At 45.0% G+C, this 16,692-nt stretch overlaps 12 non-coding genes and 1 pseudogene across 12 annotated transcripts; all 13 read left to right on the top strand.

The window, feature by feature from the left end:
• On the top strand, window positions 1-158 carry LOC141252010 (U2 spliceosomal RNA; annotated as a pseudogene; the record flags this gene model as incomplete).
• A 1,113-nt stretch (window positions 159-1,271) lies between these two features.
• LOC141252009 (U2 spliceosomal RNA) lies at window positions 1,272-1,460 on the top strand. Its single transcript, XR_012313491.1, has one exon. It is a non-coding gene; the product is annotated as a U2 spliceosomal RNA (small nuclear RNA).
• Window positions 1,461-2,577: 1,117 nt separating this feature from the next.
• LOC141252007 (U2 spliceosomal RNA) lies at window positions 2,578-2,767 on the top strand. Its single transcript, XR_012313489.1, has one exon. It is a non-coding gene; the product is annotated as a U2 spliceosomal RNA (small nuclear RNA).
• Window positions 2,768-3,884: 1,117 nt separating this feature from the next.
• On the top strand, window positions 3,885-4,074 carry LOC141252003 (U2 spliceosomal RNA). The gene has a single exon (XR_012313486.1). It is a non-coding gene; the product is annotated as a U2 spliceosomal RNA (small nuclear RNA).
• A 1,119-nt stretch (window positions 4,075-5,193) lies between these two features.
• LOC141252002 (U2 spliceosomal RNA) lies at window positions 5,194-5,384 on the top strand. The gene has a single exon (XR_012313485.1). It is a non-coding gene; the product is annotated as a U2 spliceosomal RNA (small nuclear RNA).
• Window positions 5,385-6,500: 1,116 nt separating this feature from the next.
• LOC141252006 (U2 spliceosomal RNA) lies at window positions 6,501-6,690 on the top strand. The gene has a single exon (XR_012313488.1). It is a non-coding gene; the product is annotated as a U2 spliceosomal RNA (small nuclear RNA).
• Window positions 6,691-7,807: 1,117 nt separating this feature from the next.
• On the top strand, window positions 7,808-7,997 carry LOC141252005 (U2 spliceosomal RNA). Its single transcript, XR_012313487.1, has one exon. It is a non-coding gene; the product is annotated as a U2 spliceosomal RNA (small nuclear RNA).
• A 1,118-nt stretch (window positions 7,998-9,115) lies between these two features.
• On the top strand, window positions 9,116-9,306 carry LOC141252001 (U2 spliceosomal RNA). The gene has a single exon (XR_012313484.1). It is a non-coding gene; the product is annotated as a U2 spliceosomal RNA (small nuclear RNA).
• Window positions 9,307-10,424: 1,118 nt separating this feature from the next.
• Window positions 10,425-10,615, top strand: LOC141252000 (U2 spliceosomal RNA). The gene has a single exon (XR_012313483.1). It is a non-coding gene; the product is annotated as a U2 spliceosomal RNA (small nuclear RNA).
• Window positions 10,616-11,733: 1,118 nt separating this feature from the next.
• Window positions 11,734-11,924, top strand: LOC141251999 (U2 spliceosomal RNA). Its single transcript, XR_012313482.1, has one exon. It is a non-coding gene; the product is annotated as a U2 spliceosomal RNA (small nuclear RNA).
• A 1,118-nt stretch (window positions 11,925-13,042) lies between these two features.
• LOC141251998 (U2 spliceosomal RNA) lies at window positions 13,043-13,233 on the top strand. The gene has a single exon (XR_012313481.1). It is a non-coding gene; the product is annotated as a U2 spliceosomal RNA (small nuclear RNA).
• A 1,118-nt stretch (window positions 13,234-14,351) lies between these two features.
• LOC141251997 (U2 spliceosomal RNA) lies at window positions 14,352-14,542 on the top strand. The gene has a single exon (XR_012313479.1). It is a non-coding gene; the product is annotated as a U2 spliceosomal RNA (small nuclear RNA).
• A 1,118-nt stretch (window positions 14,543-15,660) lies between these two features.
• On the top strand, window positions 15,661-15,851 carry LOC141251995 (U2 spliceosomal RNA). The gene has a single exon (XR_012313477.1). It is a non-coding gene; the product is annotated as a U2 spliceosomal RNA (small nuclear RNA).
• Window positions 15,852-16,692: the final 841 nt, after the last annotated feature.

Below are 16,692 nucleotides of genomic sequence, written 5' to 3'. Positions count from 1 at the left end.
TAGTATCTGTTCTTATCAGTTTAATATCTGATACGTCCCCTATCTGGGGACCATATATTAAATGGATTTTTAGAACAGGGAGATGGAAAAAGAGCTTGCTCTGTCCACTCCACGCATTGACCTGGTATTGCAGTATCTCCAGGACCGGTGCACCCCTTCTTTAATGCAGTTTCTAAAATCAGAAAGAATTGAATTCAATGTTTTTTGTTCATTTTGCTTGTTTGTCGGATTTTGGGATGGACTCTTTGGCTCTGCTTTTCTTCTCCTCATTGGATTTTTCATGTTCAAAGTTGCAGAAGCCAGATTACAAGCTCATTTTGGTTCAACTTCAGCAACTGTGCATTGCATTGCCATGTAATGTGATGCAATGCTATCTTTCTAGCTCTCCCTTTCTACTTCCTTTTGGATAAACAGACATATTAGGCAAGCATTTTGGAGCTTTCACCTAAATAACTACAGGTGGTGAGATAAGCTGCACAATATAATTGACCTTTCAGTATATTGTTGCACACACACCATCTATTTAGCAAATGCCCTTGTTATCAACAGCAGCCTTTTAAACTCACCCGAGCTACAGGTATGTGCGCTGGTTACACTGCTGCGCTTAAAATTTCTTTTTGGTTTGCTACAATGCCTTTTCTGAAACGTTGTCTCCTTCTGCTGGAACACTGACTTCTTTCATTTAATGCTGCAGACTATAAAAGAGAACCCAACCCAAAAGTTTGGTTGATTAGTCTGTGGCATTCTGTTAAACTGTTGCTTATGGCGGTCCTCTGTGAGCTCTCAGCGACATTCAGCCAGCCAGGTATCCTGCCTGCAGTAGATGGAATGTGGCAATGGAACGCTGGCTGCGCGTGTCATAATAGGCTCTGAGCCTTTATATACCTGTGCACAGCAGCAGCCACCTTCAGTCTGCTGCTGGACAGCCAGCAGCAGCAGCAGCAGCAGGAGAGGTATGTAATCAGGAGCCCTCCTGCTAAGGGTAGACAGCTGCTCGTTCCACCCCACCCCCGCCTTAATTGGTTCTCCTCCCTTCCAACGGTGTTGAGGCGGGTGGGAACAGCAGGGGGTGAAGGTGCTGTGTTTAAAGAGGTGGAGTTATGCAGATCTAAAACGCGTGGATTGCAGCAGCAGCAAGCCGAAAAGTGCAGGCATGTAAGGGATCTAGAGGTTGACAACATGTCTTCTTAACGGGAGTCCAGGAGCTCATCTCCACAAATGGACTTTTTAGGATCCTTGGGTGGCTCCGTAGTTTGAAACCAATTCTGGTTATCGCTTCTCGGCCTTTTGGCTAAGATCAAGTGTAGTATCTGTTCTTATCAGTTTAATATCTGATACGTCCCCTATCTGGGACCATATATTAAATGGATTTTTAGAACAGGAGATGGAAAAAGAGCTTGCTCTGTCCACTCCACGCATTGACCTGGTATTGCAGTATCTCCAGGACCGGTGCACCCCTTCTTTAATGCAGTTTCTAAAATCAGAAAGAATTGAATTCAATGTTTTTGTTCATTTTGCTTGTTTGTCGGATTTTGGGATGGACTCTTTGGCTCTGCTTTTCTTCTCCTCATTGGATTTTTCATGTTCAAAGTTGCAGAAGCCAGATTACAAGCTCATTTTGGTTCAACTTCAGCAACTGTGCATTGCATTGCCATGTAATGTGATGCAATGCTATCTTTCTAGCTCTCCCTTTCTACTTCCTTTTGGATAAACAGACATATTAGGCAAGCATTTTGGAGCTTTCACCTAAATAACTACAGGTGGTGAGATAAGCTGCACAATATAATTGACCTTTCAGTATATTGTTGCACACACACCATCTATTTAGCAAATGCCCTTGTTATCAACAGCAGCCCTTTTAAACTCACCCGAGCTAACAGGTATGTGCGCTGGTTACACTGCTGCGCTTAAAATTTCTTTTTTGGTTTGCTACAATGCCTTTTCTGAAACGTTGTCTCCTTCTGCTGGAACACTGACTTCTTTCATTTAATGCCTGCAGACTATAAAAGAGAACCCAACCCAAAAGTTTGGTTGATTAGTCTGTGGCATTCTGTTAAACTGTTGCTTATGGCGGTCTCTGTGAGCTTCTCAGCGACATTCAGCCAGCCAGGTATCCTGCCTGCAGTAGATGGAATGTGGCAATGGAACGCTGGCTGCGCGTGTCATAATAGGCTCTGAGCCTTTATATACCTGTGCACAGCAGCAGCCACCTTCAGTCTGCTGCTGGACAGCCAGCAGCAGCAGCAGCAGCAGGAGAGGTATGTATTCAGGAGCCCTCCTGCTAAGGGTAGACAGCTGCTCGTTCCACCCCACCCCCCGCCTTAATTGGTTCTCCTCCCTTCCAACGGTGTTGAGGCGGGTGGGAACAGCAGGGGGTGAAGGTGCTGTGTTTAAAGAGGTGGAGTTATGCAGATCTAAAACGCGTGGATTGCAGCAGCAGCAAGCCGAAAAGTGCAGGCATGTAAGGGATCTAGAGGTTGACAACATGTCTTCTTAACGGGAGTCCAGGAGCTCATCTCCACAAATGGACTTTTTAGGATCCTTGGGTGGCTCCGTAGTTTGAAACCAATTCTGGTTATCGCTTCTCGGCCTTTTGGCTAAGATCAAGTGTAGTATCTGTTCTTATCAGTTTAATATCTGATACGTCCCTATCTGGGGACCATATATTAAATGGATTTTTAGAACAGGGAGATGGAAAAAGAGCTTGCTCTGTCCACTCCACGCATTGACCTGGTATTGCAGTATCTCCAGGACCGGTGCACCCCTTCTTTAATGCAGTTTCTAAAATCAGAAAGAATTGAATTCAATGTTTTTGTCATTTTGCTTGTTTGTCGGATTTTGGGATGGACTCTTTGGCTCTGCTTTTCTTCTCCTCATTGGATTTTTCATGTTCAAAGTTGCAGAAGCCAGATTACAAGCTCATTTTGGTTCAACTTCAGCAACTGTGCATTGCATTGCCATGTAATGTGATGCAATGCTATCTTTCTAGCTCTCCCTTTCTACTTCCTTTTGGATAAACAGACATATTAGGCAAGCATTTTGGAGCTTTCACCTAAATAACTACAGGTGGTGAGATAAGCTGCACAATATAATTGACCTTTCAGTATATTGTTGCACACACACCATCTATTTAGCAAATGCCCTTGTTATCAACAGCAGCCTTTTAAACTCACCCGAGCTAACAGGTATGTGCGCTGGTTACACTGCTGCGCTTAAAATTTCTTTTTTGGTTTGCTACAATGCCTTTTCTGAAACGTTGTCTCCTTCTGCTGGAACACTGACTTCTTTCATTTAATGCCTGCAGACTATAAAAGAGAACCCAACCCAAAAAGTTTGGTTGATTAGTCTGTGGCATTCTGTTAAACTGTTGCTTATGGCGGTCTCTGTGAGCTTCTCAGCGACATTCAGCCAGCCAGGTAATCCTGCCTGCAGTAGATGGAATGTGGCAATGGAACGCTGGCTGCGCGTGTCATAATAGGCTCTGAGCCTTTATATACCTGTGCACAGCAGCAGCCACCTTCAGTCTGCTGCTGGACAGCCAGCAGCAGCAGCAGCAGCAGGAGAGGTATGTAATCAGGAGCCCTCCTGCTAAGGGTAGACAGCTGCTCGTTCCACCCCACCCCCCGCCTTAATTGGTTCTCCTCCCTTCCAACGGTGTTGAGGCGGGTGGGAACAGCAGGGGGTGAAGGTGCTGTGTTTAAAGAGGTGGAGTTATGCAGATCTAAAACGCGTGGATTGCAGCAGCAGCAAGCCGAAAAGTGCAGGCATGTAAGGGATCTAGAGGTTGACAACATGTCTTCTTAACGGGAGTCCAGGAGCTCATCTCCACAAATGGACTTTTTAGGATCCTTGGGTGGCTCCGTAGTTTGAAACCAATTCTGGTTATCGCTTCTCGGCCTTTTGGCTAAGATCAAGTGTAGTATCTGTTCTTATCAGTTTAATATCTGATACGTCCCCTATCTGGGGACCATATATTAAATGGATTTTTAGAACAGGGAGATGGAAAAGAGCTTGCTCTGTCCACTCCACGCATTGACCTGGTATTGCAGTATCTCCAGGACCGGTGCACCCCTTCTTTAATGCAGTTTCTAAAATCAGAAAGAATTGAATTCAATGTTTTTTGTTCATTTTGCTTGTTTGTCGGATTTTGGGATGGACTCTTTGGCTCTGCTTTTCTTCTCCTCATTGGATTTTTCATGTTCAAAGTTTGCAGAAGCCAGATTACAAGCTCATTTTGGTTCAACTTCAGCAACTGTGCATTGCATTGCCATGTAATGTGATGCAATGCTATCTTTCTAGCTCTCCCTTTCTACTTCCTTTTGGATAAACAGACATATTAGGCAAGCATTTTGGAGCTTTCACTAAATAACTACAGGTGGTGAGATAAGCTGCACAATATAATTGACCCTTTCAGTATATTGTTGCACACACACCATCTATTTAGCAAATGCCCTTGTTATCAACAGCAGCCTTTTAAACTCACCCGAGCTAACAGGTATGTGCGCTGGTTACACTGCTGCGCTTAAAATTTCTTTTTTGGGTTTGCTACAATGCCTTTTCTGAAACGTTGTCTCCTTCTGCTGGAACACTGACTTCTTTCATTTAATGCCTGCAGACTATAAAAGAGAACCCAACCCAAAAGTTTGGTTGATTAGTCTGTGGCATTCTGTTAAACTGTTGCTTATGGCGGTCTCTGTGAGCTTCTCAGCGACATTCAGCCAGCCAGGTATCCTGCCTGCAGTAGATGGAATGTGGCAATGGAACGCTGGCTGCGCGTGTCATAATAGGCTCTGAGCCTTTATATACCTGTGCACAGCAGCAGCCACCTTCAGTCTGCTGCTGGACAGCCAGCAGCAGCAGCAGCAGCAGGAGAGGTATGTAATCAGGAGCCCTCCTGCTAAGGGTAGACAGCTGCTCGTTCCACCCCACCCCCCGCCTTAATTGGTTCTCCTCCCTTCCAACGGTGTTGAGGCGGGTGGGAACAGCAGGGGGTGAAGGTGCTGTGTTTAAAGAGGTGGAGTTATGCAGATCTAAAACGCGTGGATTGCAGCAGCAGCAAGCCGAAAAGTGCAGGCATGTAAGGGATCTAGAGGTTGACAACATGTCTTCTTAACGGGAGTCCAGGAGCTCATCTCCACAAATGGACTTTTTAGGATCCTTGGGTGGCTCCGTAGTTTGAAACCAATTCTGGTTATCGCTTCTCGGCCTTTTGGCTAAGATCAAGTGTAGTATCTGTTCTTATCAGTTTAATATCTGATACGTCCCCTATCTGGGGACCATATATTAAATGGATTTTTAGAACAGGGAGATGGAAAAAGAGCTTGCTCTGTCCACTCCACGCATTGACCTGGTATTGCAGTATCTCCAGGACCGGTGCACCCCTTCTTTAATGCAGTTTCTAAAATCAGAAAGAATTGAATTCAATGTTTTTTGTTCATTTGCTTGTTTGTCGGATTTTGGGATGGACTCTTTGGCTCTGCTTTTCTTCTCCTCATTGGATTTTTTCATGTTCAAAGTTGCAGAAGCCAGATTACAAGCTCATTTTGGTTCAACTTCAGCAACTGTGCATTGCATTGCCATGTAATGTGATGCAATGCTATCTTTCTAGCTCTCCCTTTCTACTTCCTTTTGGATAAACAGACATATTAGGCAAGCATTTTGGAGCTTTCACCTAAATAACTACAGGTGGTGAGATAAGCTGCACAATATAATTGACCTTTCAGTATATTGTTGCACACACACCATCTATTTAGCAAATGCCCTTGTTATCAACAGCAGCCTTTTAAACTCACCCGAGCTAACAGGTATGTGCGCTGGTTACACTGCTGCGCTTAAAATTTCTTTTTTGGTTTGCTACAATGCCTTTTCTGAAACGTTGTCTCCTTCTGCTGGAACACTGACTTCTTTCATTTAATGCCTGCAGACTATAAAAGAGAACCCAACCCAAAAAGTTTGGTTGATTAGTCTGTGGCATTCTGTTAAACTGTTGCTTATGGCGGTCTCTGTGAGCTTCTCAGCGACATTCAGCCAGCCAGGTATCCTGCCTGCAGTAGATGGAATGTGGCAATGGAACGCTGGCTGCGCGTGTCATAATAGGCTCTGAGCCTTTATATACCTGTGCACAGCAGCAGCCACCTTCAGTCTGCTGCTGGACAGCCAGCAGCAGCAGCAGCAGCAGGAGAGGTATGTAATCAGGAGCCCTCTGCTAAGGGTAGACAGCTGCTCGTTCCACCCCACCCCCCGCCTTAATTGGTTCTCCTCCCTTCCAACGGTGTTGAGGCGGGTGGGAACAGCAGGGGGTGAAGGTGCTGTGTTTAAAGAGGTGGAGTTATGCAGATCTAAAACGCGTGGATTGCAGCAGCAGCAAGCCGAAAAGTGCAGGCATGTAAGGGATCTAGAGGTTGACAACATGTCTTCTTAACGGGAGTCCAGGAGCTCATCTCCACAAATGGACTTTTTAGGATCCTTGGGTGGCTCCGTAGTTTGAAACCAATCTGGTTATCGCTTCTCGGCCTTTTGGCTAAGATCAAGTGTAGTATCTGTTCTTATCAGTTTAATATCTGATACGTCCCTATCTGGGGACCATATATTAAATGGATTTTTAGAACAGGGAGATGGAAAAAGAGCTTGCTCTGTCCACTCCACGCATTGACCTGGTATTGCAGTATCTCCAGGACCGGTGCACCCCTTCTTTAATGCAGTTTCTAAAATCAGAAAGAATTGAATTCAATGTTTTTTGTTCATTTTGCTTGTTTGTCGGATTTTGGGATGGACTCTTTGGCTCTGCTTTTCTTCTCCTCATTGGATTTTTCATGTTCAAAGTTGCAGAAGCCAGATTACAAGCTCATTTTGGTTCAACTTCAGCAACTGTGCATTGCATTGCCATGTAATGTGATGCAATGCTATCTTTCTAGCTCTCCCTTTCTACTTCCTTTTGGATAAACAGACATATTAGGCAAGCATTTTGGAGCTTTCACCTAAATAACTACAGGTGGTGAGATAAGCTGCACAATATAATTGACCTTTCAGTATATTGTTGCACACACACCATCTATTTAGCAAATGCCCTTGTTATCAACAGCAGCCTTTTAAACTCACCCGAGCTAACAGGTATGTGCGCTGGTTACACTGCTGCGCTTAAAATTTCTTTTTTGGTTTGCTACAATGCCTTTTCTGAAACGTTGTCTCCTTCTGCTGGAACACTGACTTCTTTCATTTAATGCCTGCAGACTATAAAAGAGAACCCAACCCAAAAAGTTTGGTTGATTAGTCTGTGGCATTCTGTTAAACTGTTGCTTATGGCGGTCTCTGTGAGCTTCTCAGCGACATTCAGCCAGCCAGGTATCCTGCCTGCAGTAGATGGAATGTGGCAATGGAACGCTGGCTGCGCGTGTCATAATAGGCTCTGAGCCTTTATATACCTGTGCACAGCAGCAGCCACCTTCAGTCTGCTGCTGGACAGCCAGCAGCAGCAGCAGCAGCAGGAGAGGTATGTAATCAGGAGCCCTCCTGCTAAGGGTAGACAGCTGCTCGTTCCACCCCACCCCCCGCCTTAATTGGTTCTCCTCCCTTCCAACGGTGTTGAGGCGGGTGGAACAGCAGGGGGTGAAGGTGCTGTGTTTAAAGAGGTGGAGTTATGCAGATCTAAAACGCGTGGATTGCAGCAGCAGCAAGCCGAAAAGTGCAGGCATGTAAGGGATCTAGAGGTTGACAACATGTCTTCTTAACGGGAGTCCAGGAGCTCATCTCCACAAATGGACTTTTTAGGATCCTTGGGTGGCTCCGTAGTTTGAAACCAATTCTGGTTATCGCTTCTCGGCCTTTTGGCTAAGATCAAGTGTAGTATCTGTTCTTATCAGTTTAATATCTGATACGTCCCCTATCTGGGGACCATATATTAAATGGATTTTTAGAACAGGGAGATGGAAAAAGAGCTTGCTCTGTCACTCCACGCATTGACCTGGTATTGCAGTATCTCCAGGACCGGTGCACCCCTTCTTTAATGCAGTTTCTAAAATCAGAAAGAATTGGAATTCAATGTTTTTTGTTCATTTTGCTTGTTTGTCGGATTTTGGGATGGACTCTTTGGCTCTGCTTTTCTTCTCCTCATTGGATTTTCATGTTCAAAGTTGCAGAAGCCAGATTACAAGCTCATTTTGGTTCAACTTCAGCAACTGTGCATTGCATTGCCATGTAATGTGATGCAATGCTATCTTTCTAGCTCTCCCTTTCTACTTCCTTTTGGATAAACAGACATATTAGGCAAGCATTTTGGAGCTTTCACCTAAATAACTACAGGTGGTGAGATAAGCTGCACAATATAATTGACCTTTCAGTATATTGTTGCACACACACCATCTATTTAGCAAATGCCCTTGTTATCAACAGCAGCCTTTTAAACTCACCCGAGCTAACAGGTATGTGCGCTGGTTACACTGCTGCGCTTAAAATTTCTTTTTTGGTTTGCTACAATGCCTTTTCTGAAACGTTGTCTCCTTCTGCTGGAACACTGACTTCTTTCATTTAATGCCTGCAGACTATAAAAGAGAACCCAACCCAAAAAGTTTGGTTGATTAGTCTGTGGCATTCTGTTAAACTGTTGCTTATGGCGGTCTCTGTGAGCTTCTCAGCGACATTCAGCCAGCCAGGTATCCTGCCTGCAGTAGATGGAATGTGGCAATGGAACGCTGGCTGCGCGTGTCATAATAGGCTCTGAGCCTTTATATACCTGTGCACAGCAGCAGCCACCTTCAGTCTGCTGCTGACAGCCAGCAGCAGCAGCAGCAGCAGGAGAGGTATGTAATCAGGAGCCCTCCTGCTAAGGGTAGACAGCTGCTCGTTCCACCCCACCCCCCGCCTTAATTGGTTCTCCTCCCTTCCAACGGTGTTGAGGCGGGTGGGAACAGCAGGGGGTGAAGGTGCTGTGTTTAAAGAGGTGGAGTTATGCAGATCTAAAACGCGTGGATTGCAGCAGCAGCAAGCCGAAAAGTGCAGGCATGTAAGGGAATCTAGAGGTTGACAACATGTCTTCTTACGGGAGTCCAGGAGCTCATCTCCACAAATGGACTTTTTAGGATCCTTGGGTGGCTCCGTAGTTTTGAAACCAATTCTGGTTATCGCTTCTCGGCCTTTTGGCTAAGATCAAGTGTAGTATCTGTTCTTATCAGTTTAATATCTGATACGTCCCCTATCTGGGGACCATATATTAAATGGATTTTTAGAACAGGGAGATGGAAAAAGAGCTTGCTCTGTCCACTCCACGCATTGACCTGGTATTGCAGTATCTCCAGGACCGGTGCACCCCTTCTTTTAATGCAGTTTCTAAAATCAGAAAGAATTGAATTCAATGTTTTTTGTTCATTTTGCTTGTTTGTCGGATTTTGGGATGGACTCTTTGGCTCTGCTTTCTTCTCCTCATTGGATTTTTCATGTTCAAAGTTGCAGAAGCCAGATTACAAGCTCATTTTGGTTCAACTTCAGCAACTGTGCATTGCATTGCCATGTAATGTGATGCAATGCTATCTTTCTAGCTCTCCCTTTCTACTTCCTTTTGGATAAACAGACATATTAGGCAAGCATTTTGGAGCTTTCACCTAAATAACTACAGGTGGTGAGATAAGCTGCACAATATAATTGACCTTTCAGTATATTGTTGCACACACACCATCTATTTAGCAAATGCCCTTGTTATCAACAGCAGCCTTTTAAACTCACCCGAGCTAACAGGTATGTGCGCTGGTTACACTGCTGCGCTTAAAATTTCTTTTTTGGTTTGCTACAATGCCTTTTCTGAAACGTTGTCTCCTTCTGCTGGAACACTGACTTCTTTCATTTAATGCCTGCAGACTATAAAAGAGAACCCAACCCAAAAAGTTTGGTTGATTAGTCTGTGGCATTCTGTTAAACTGTTGCTTATGGCGGTCTCTGTGAGCTTCTCAGCGACATTCAGCCAGCCAGGTATCCTGCCTGCAGTAGATGGAATGTGGCAATGGAACGCTGGCTGCGCGTGTCATAATAGGCTCTGAGCCTTTATATACCTGTGCACAGCAGCAGCCACCTTCAGTCTGCTGCTGGACAGCCAGCAGCAGCAGCAGCAGCAGGAGAGGTATGTAATCAGGAGCCCTCCTGCTAAGGGTAGACAGCTGCTCGTTCCACCCCACCCCCCGCCTTAATTGGTTCTCCTCCCTTCCAACGGTGTTGAGGCGGGTGGGAACAGCAGGGGGTGAAGGTGCTGTGTTTAAAGAGGTGGAGTTATGCAGATCTAAAACGCGTGGATTGCAGCAGCAGCAAGCCGAAAAGTGCAGGCATGTAAGGGATCTAGAGGTTGACAACATGTCTTCTTAACGGGAGTCCAGGAGCTCATCTCCACAAATGGACTTTTTAGGATCCTTGGGTGGCTCCGTAGTTTGAAACCAATTCTGGTTATCGCTTCTCGGCCTTTTGGCTAAGATCAAGTGTAGTATCTGTTCTTATCAGTTTAATATCTGATACGTCCCCTATCTGGGGACCATATATTAAATGGATTTTTAGAACAGGGAGATGGAAAAAGAGCTTGCTCTGTCCACTCCACGCATTGACCTGGTATTGCAGTATCTCCAGGACCGGTGCACCCCTTCTTTAATGCAGTTTCTAAAATCAGAAAGAATTGAATTCAATGTTTTTTGTTCATTTTGCTTGTTTGTCGGATTTTGGGATGGACTCTTTGGCTCTGCTTTTCTTCTCCTCATTGGATTTTTCATGTTCAAAGTTGCAGAAGCCAGATTACAAGCTCATTTTGGTTCAACTTCAGCAACTGTGCATTGCATTGCCATGTAATGTGATGCAATGCTATCTTTCTAGCTCTCCCTTTCTACTTCCTTTTGGATAAACAGACATATTAGGCAAGCATTTTGGAGCTTTCACCTAAATAACTACAGGTGGTGAGATAAGCTGCACAATATAATTGACCTTTCAGTATATTGTTGCACACACACCATCTATTTAGCAAATGCCCTTGTTATCAACAGCAGCCTTTTAAACTCACCCGAGCTAACAGGTATGTGCGCTGGTTACACTGCTGCGCTTAAAATTTCTTTTTTGGTTTGCTACAATGCCTTTTCTGAAACGTTGTCTCCTTCTGCTGGAACACTGACTTCTTTCATTTAATGCCTGCAGACTATAAAAGAGAACCCAACCCAAAAAGTTTGGTTGATTAGTCTGTGGCATTCTGTTAAACTGTTGCTTATGGCGGTCTCTGTGAGCTTCTCAGCGACATTCAGCCAGCCAGGTATCCTGCCTGCAGTAGATGGAATGTGGCAATGGAACGCTGGCTGCGCGTGTCATAATAGGCTCTGAGCCTTTATATACCTGTGCACAGCAGCAGCCACCTTCAGTCTGCTGCTGGACAGCCAGCAGCAGCAGCAGCAGCAGGAGAGGTATGTAATCAGGAGCCCTCCTGCTAAGGGTAGACAGCTGCTCGTTCCACCCCACCCCCCGCCTTAATTGGTTCTCCTCCCTTCCAACGGTGTTGAGGCGGGTGGGAACAGCAGGGGGTGAAGGTGCTGTGTTTAAAGAGGTGGAGTTATGCAGATCTAAAACGCGTGGATTGCAGCAGCAGCAAGCCGAAAAGTGCAGGCATGTAAGGGATCTAGAGGTTGACAACATGTCTTCTTAACGGGAGTCCAGGAGCTCATCTCCACAAATGGACTTTTTAGGATCCTTGGGTGGCTCCGTAGTTTGAAACCAATTCTGGTTATCGCTTCTCGGCCTTTTGGCTAAGATCAAGTGTAGTATCTGTTCTTATCAGTTTAATATCTGATACGTCCCCTATCTGGGGACCATATATTAAATGGATTTTTAGAACAGGGAGATGGAAAAAGAGCTTGCTCTGTCCACTCCACGCATTGACCTGGTATTGCAGTATCTCCAGGACCGGTGCACCCCTTCTTTAATGCAGTTTCTAAAATCAGAAAGAATTGAATTCAATGTTTTTTGTTCATTTTGCTTGTTTGTCGGATTTTGGGATGGACTCTTTGGCTCTGCTTTTCTTCTCCTCATTGGATTTTTCATGTTCAAAGTTGCAGAAGCCAGATTACAAGCTCATTTTGGTTCAACTTCAGCAACTGTGCATTGCATTGCCATGTAATGTGATGCAATGCTATCTTTCTAGCTCTCCCTTTCTACTTCCTTTTGGATAAACAGACATATTAGGCAAGCATTTTGGAGCTTTCACCTAAATAACTACAGGTGGTGAGATAAGCTGCACAATATAATTGACCTTTCAGTATATTGTTGCACACACACCATCTATTTAGCAAATGCCCTTGTTATCAACAGCAGCCTTTTAAACTCACCCGAGCTAACAGGTATGTGCGCTGGTTACACTGCTGCGCTTAAAATTTCTTTTTTGGTTTGCTACAATGCCTTTTCTGAAACGTTGTCTCCTTCTGCTGGAACACTGACTTCTTTCATTTAATGCCTGCAGACTATAAAAGAGAACCCAACCCAAAAAGTTTGGTTGATTAGTCTGTGGCATTCTGTTAAACTGTTGCTTATGGCGGTCTCTGTGAGCTTCTCAGCGACATTCAGCCAGCCAGGTATCCTGCCTGCAGTAGATGGAATGTGGCAATGGAACGCTGGCTGCGCGTGTCATAATAGGCTCTGAGCCTTTATATACCTGTGCACAGCAGCAGCCACCTTCAGTCTGCTGCTGGACAGCCAGCAGCAGCAGCAGCAGCAGGAGAGGTATGTAATCAGGAGCCCTCCTGCTAAGGGTAGACAGCTGCTCGTTCCACCCCACCCCCCGCCTTAATTGGTTCTCCTCCCTTCCAACGGTGTTGAGGCGGGTGGGAACAGCAGGGGGTGAAGGTGCTGTGTTTAAAGAGGTGGAGTTATGCAGATCTAAAACGCGTGGATTGCAGCAGCAGCAAGCCGAAAAGTGCAGGCATGTAAGGGATCTAGAGGTTGACAACATGTCTTCTTAACGGGAGTCCAGGAGCTCATCTCCACAAATGGACTTTTTAGGATCCTTGGGTGGCTCCGTAGTTTGAAACCAATTCTGGTTATCGCTTCTCGGCCTTTTGGCTAAGATCAAGTGTAGTATCTGTTCTTATCAGTTTAATATCTGATACGTCCCCTATCTGGGGACCATATATTAAATGGATTTTTAGAACAGGGAGATGGAAAAAGAGCTTGCTCTGTCCACTCCACGCATTGACCTGGTATTGCAGTATCTCCAGGACCGGTGCACCCCTTCTTTAATGCAGTTTCTAAAATCAGAAAGAATTGAATTCAATGTTTTTTGTTCATTTTGCTTGTTTGTCGGATTTTGGGATGGACTCTTTGGCTCTGCTTTTCTTCTCCTCATTGGATTTTTCATGTTCAAAGTTGCAGAAGCCAGATTACAAGCTCATTTTGGTTCAACTTCAGCAACTGTGCATTGCATTGCCATGTAATGTGATGCAATGCTATCTTTCTAGCTCTCCCTTTCTACTTCCTTTTGGATAAACAGACATATTAGGCAAGCATTTTGGAGCTTTCACCTAAATAACTACAGGTGGTGAGATAAGCTGCACAATATAATTGACCTTTCAGTATATTGTTGCACACACACCATCTATTTAGCAAATGCCCTTGTTATCAACAGCAGCCTTTTAAACTCACCCGAGCTAACAGGTATGTGCGCTGGTTACACTGCTGCGCTTAAAATTTCTTTTTTGGTTTGCTACAATGCCTTTTCTGAAACGTTGTCTCCTTCTGCTGGAACACTGACTTCTTTCATTTAATGCCTGCAGACTATAAAAGAGAACCCAACCCAAAAAGTTTGGTTGATTAGTCTGTGGCATTCTGTTAAACTGTTGCTTATGGCGGTCTCTGTGAGCTTCTCAGCGACATTCAGCCAGCCAGGTATCCTGCCTGCAGTAGATGGAATGTGGCAATGGAACGCTGGCTGCGCGTGTCATAATAGGCTCTGAGCCTTTATATACCTGTGCACAGCAGCAGCCACCTTCAGTCTGCTGCTGGACAGCCAGCAGCAGCAGCAGCAGCAGGAGAGGTATGTAATCAGGAGCCCTCCTGCTAAGGGTAGACAGCTGCTCGTTCCACCCCACCCCCCGCCTTAATTGGTTCTCCTCCCTTCCAACGGTGTTGAGGCGGGTGGGAACAGCAGGGGGTGAAGGTGCTGTGTTTAAAGAGGTGGAGTTATGCAGATCTAAAACGCGTGGATTGCAGCAGCAGCAAGCCGAAAAGTGCAGGCATGTAAGGGATCTAGAGGTTGACAACATGTCTTCTTAACGGGAGTCCAGGAGCTCATCTCCACAAATGGACTTTTTAGGATCCTTGGGTGGCTCCGTAGTTTGAAACCAATTCTGGTTATCGCTTCTCGGCCTTTTGGCTAAGATCAAGTGTAGTATCTGTTCTTATCAGTTTAATATCTGATACGTCCCCTATCTGGGGACCATATATTAAATGGATTTTTAGAACAGGGAGATGGAAAAAGAGCTTGCTCTGTCCACTCCACGCATTGACCTGGTATTGCAGTATCTCCAGGACCGGTGCACCCCTTCTTTAATGCAGTTTCTAAAATCAGAAAGAATTGAATTCAATGTTTTTTGTTCATTTTGCTTGTTTGTCGGATTTTGGGATGGACTCTTTGGCTCTGCTTTTCTTCTCCTCATTGGATTTTTCATGTTCAAAGTTGCAGAAGCCAGATTACAAGCTCATTTTGGTTCAACTTCAGCAACTGTGCATTGCATTGCCATGTAATGTGATGCAATGCTATCTTTCTAGCTCTCCCTTTCTACTTCCTTTTGGATAAACAGACATATTAGGCAAGCATTTTGGAGCTTTCACCTAAATAACTACAGGTGGTGAGATAAGCTGCACAATATAATTGACCTTTCAGTATATTGTTGCACACACACCATCTATTTAGCAAATGCCCTTGTTATCAACAGCAGCCTTTTAAACTCACCCGAGCTAACAGGTATGTGCGCTGGTTACACTGCTGCGCTTAAAATTTCTTTTTTGGTTTGCTACAATGCCTTTTCTGAAACGTTGTCTCCTTCTGCTGGAACACTGACTTCTTTCATTTAATGCCTGCAGACTATAAAAGAGAACCCAACCCAAAAAGTTTGGTTGATTAGTCTGTGGCATTCTGTTAAACTGTTGCTTATGGCGGTCTCTGTGAGCTTCTCAGCGACATTCAGCCAGCCAGGTATCCTGCCTGCAGTAGATGGAATGTGGCAATGGAACGCTGGCTGCGCGTGTCATAATAGGCTCTGAGCCTTTATATACCTGTGCACAGCAGCAGCCACCTTCAGTCTGCTGCTGGACAGCCAGCAGCAGCAGCAGCAGCAGGAGAGGTATGTAATCAGGAGCCCTCCTGCTAAGGGTAGACAGCTGCTCGTTCCACCCCACCCCCCGCCTTAATTGGTTCTCCTCCCTTCCAACGGTGTTGAGGCGGGTGGGAACAGCAGGGGGTGAAGGTGCTGTGTTTAAAGAGGTGGAGTTATGCAGATCTAAAACGCGTGGATTGCAGCAGCAGCAAGCCGAAAAGTGCAGGCATGTAAGGGATCTAGAGGTTGACAACATGTCTTCTTAACGGGAGTCCAGGAGCTCATCTCCACAAATGGACTTTTTAGGATCCTTGGGTGGCTCCGTAGTTTGAAACCAATTCTGGTTATCGCTTCTCGGCCTTTTGGCTAAGATCAAGTGTAGTATCTGTTCTTATCAGTTTAATATCTGATACGTCCCCTATCTGGGGACCATATATTAAATGGATTTTTAGAACAGGGAGATGGAAAAAGAGCTTGCTCTGTCCACTCCACGCATTGACCTGGTATTGCAGTATCTCCAGGACCGGTGCACCCCTTCTTTAATGCAGTTTCTAAAATCAGAAAGAATTGAATTCAATGTTTTTTGTTCATTTTGCTTGTTTGTCGGATTTTGGGATGGACTCTTTGGCTCTGCTTTTCTTCTCCTCATTGGATTTTTCATGTTCAAAGTTGCAGAAGCCAGATTACAAGCTCATTTTGGTTCAACTTCAGCAACTGTGCATTGCATTGCCATGTAATGTGATGCAATGCTATCTTTCTAGCTCTCCCTTTCTACTTCCTTTTGGATAAACAGACATATTAGGCAAGCATTTTGGAGCTTTCACCTAAATAACTACAGGTGGTGAGATAAGCTGCACAATATAATTGACCTTTCAGTATATTGTTGCACACACACCATCTATTTAGCAAATGCCCTTGTTATCAACAGCAGCCTTTTAAACTCACCCGAGCTAACAGGTATGTGCGCTGGTTACACTGCTGCGCTTAAAATTTCTTTTTTGGTTTGCTACAATGCCTTTTCTGAAACGTTGTCTCCTTCTGCTGGAACACTGACTTCTTTCATTTAATGCCTGCAGACTATAAAAGAGAACCCAACCCAAAAAGTTTGGTTGATTAGTCTGTGGCATTCTGTTAAACTGTTGCTTATGGCGGTCTCTGTGAGCTTCTCAGCGACATTCAGCCAGCCAGGTATCCTGCCTGCAGTAGATGGAATGTGGCAATGGAACGCTGGCTGCGCGTGTCATAATAGGCTCTGAGCCTTTATATACCTGTGCACAGCAGCAGCCACCTTCAGTCTGCTGCTGGACAGCCAGCAGCAGCAGCAGCAGCAGGAGAGGTATGTAATCAGGAGCCCTCCTGCTAAGGGTAGACAGCTGCT

Source organism: Phyllobates terribilis, unplaced genomic scaffold (genome assembly GCF_046119375.1).
Source record: "Phyllobates terribilis strain yellow unplaced genomic scaffold, ASM4611937v1 Scaffold_7885__1_contigs__length_34600, whole genome shotgun sequence".
Classification (NCBI taxonomy): domain Eukaryota; kingdom Metazoa; phylum Chordata; class Amphibia; order Anura; family Dendrobatidae; genus Phyllobates; species Phyllobates terribilis.
Note: the sequence above shows the minus strand (reverse complement) of the source record. Positions and strands in the feature narration are given on the sequence as shown.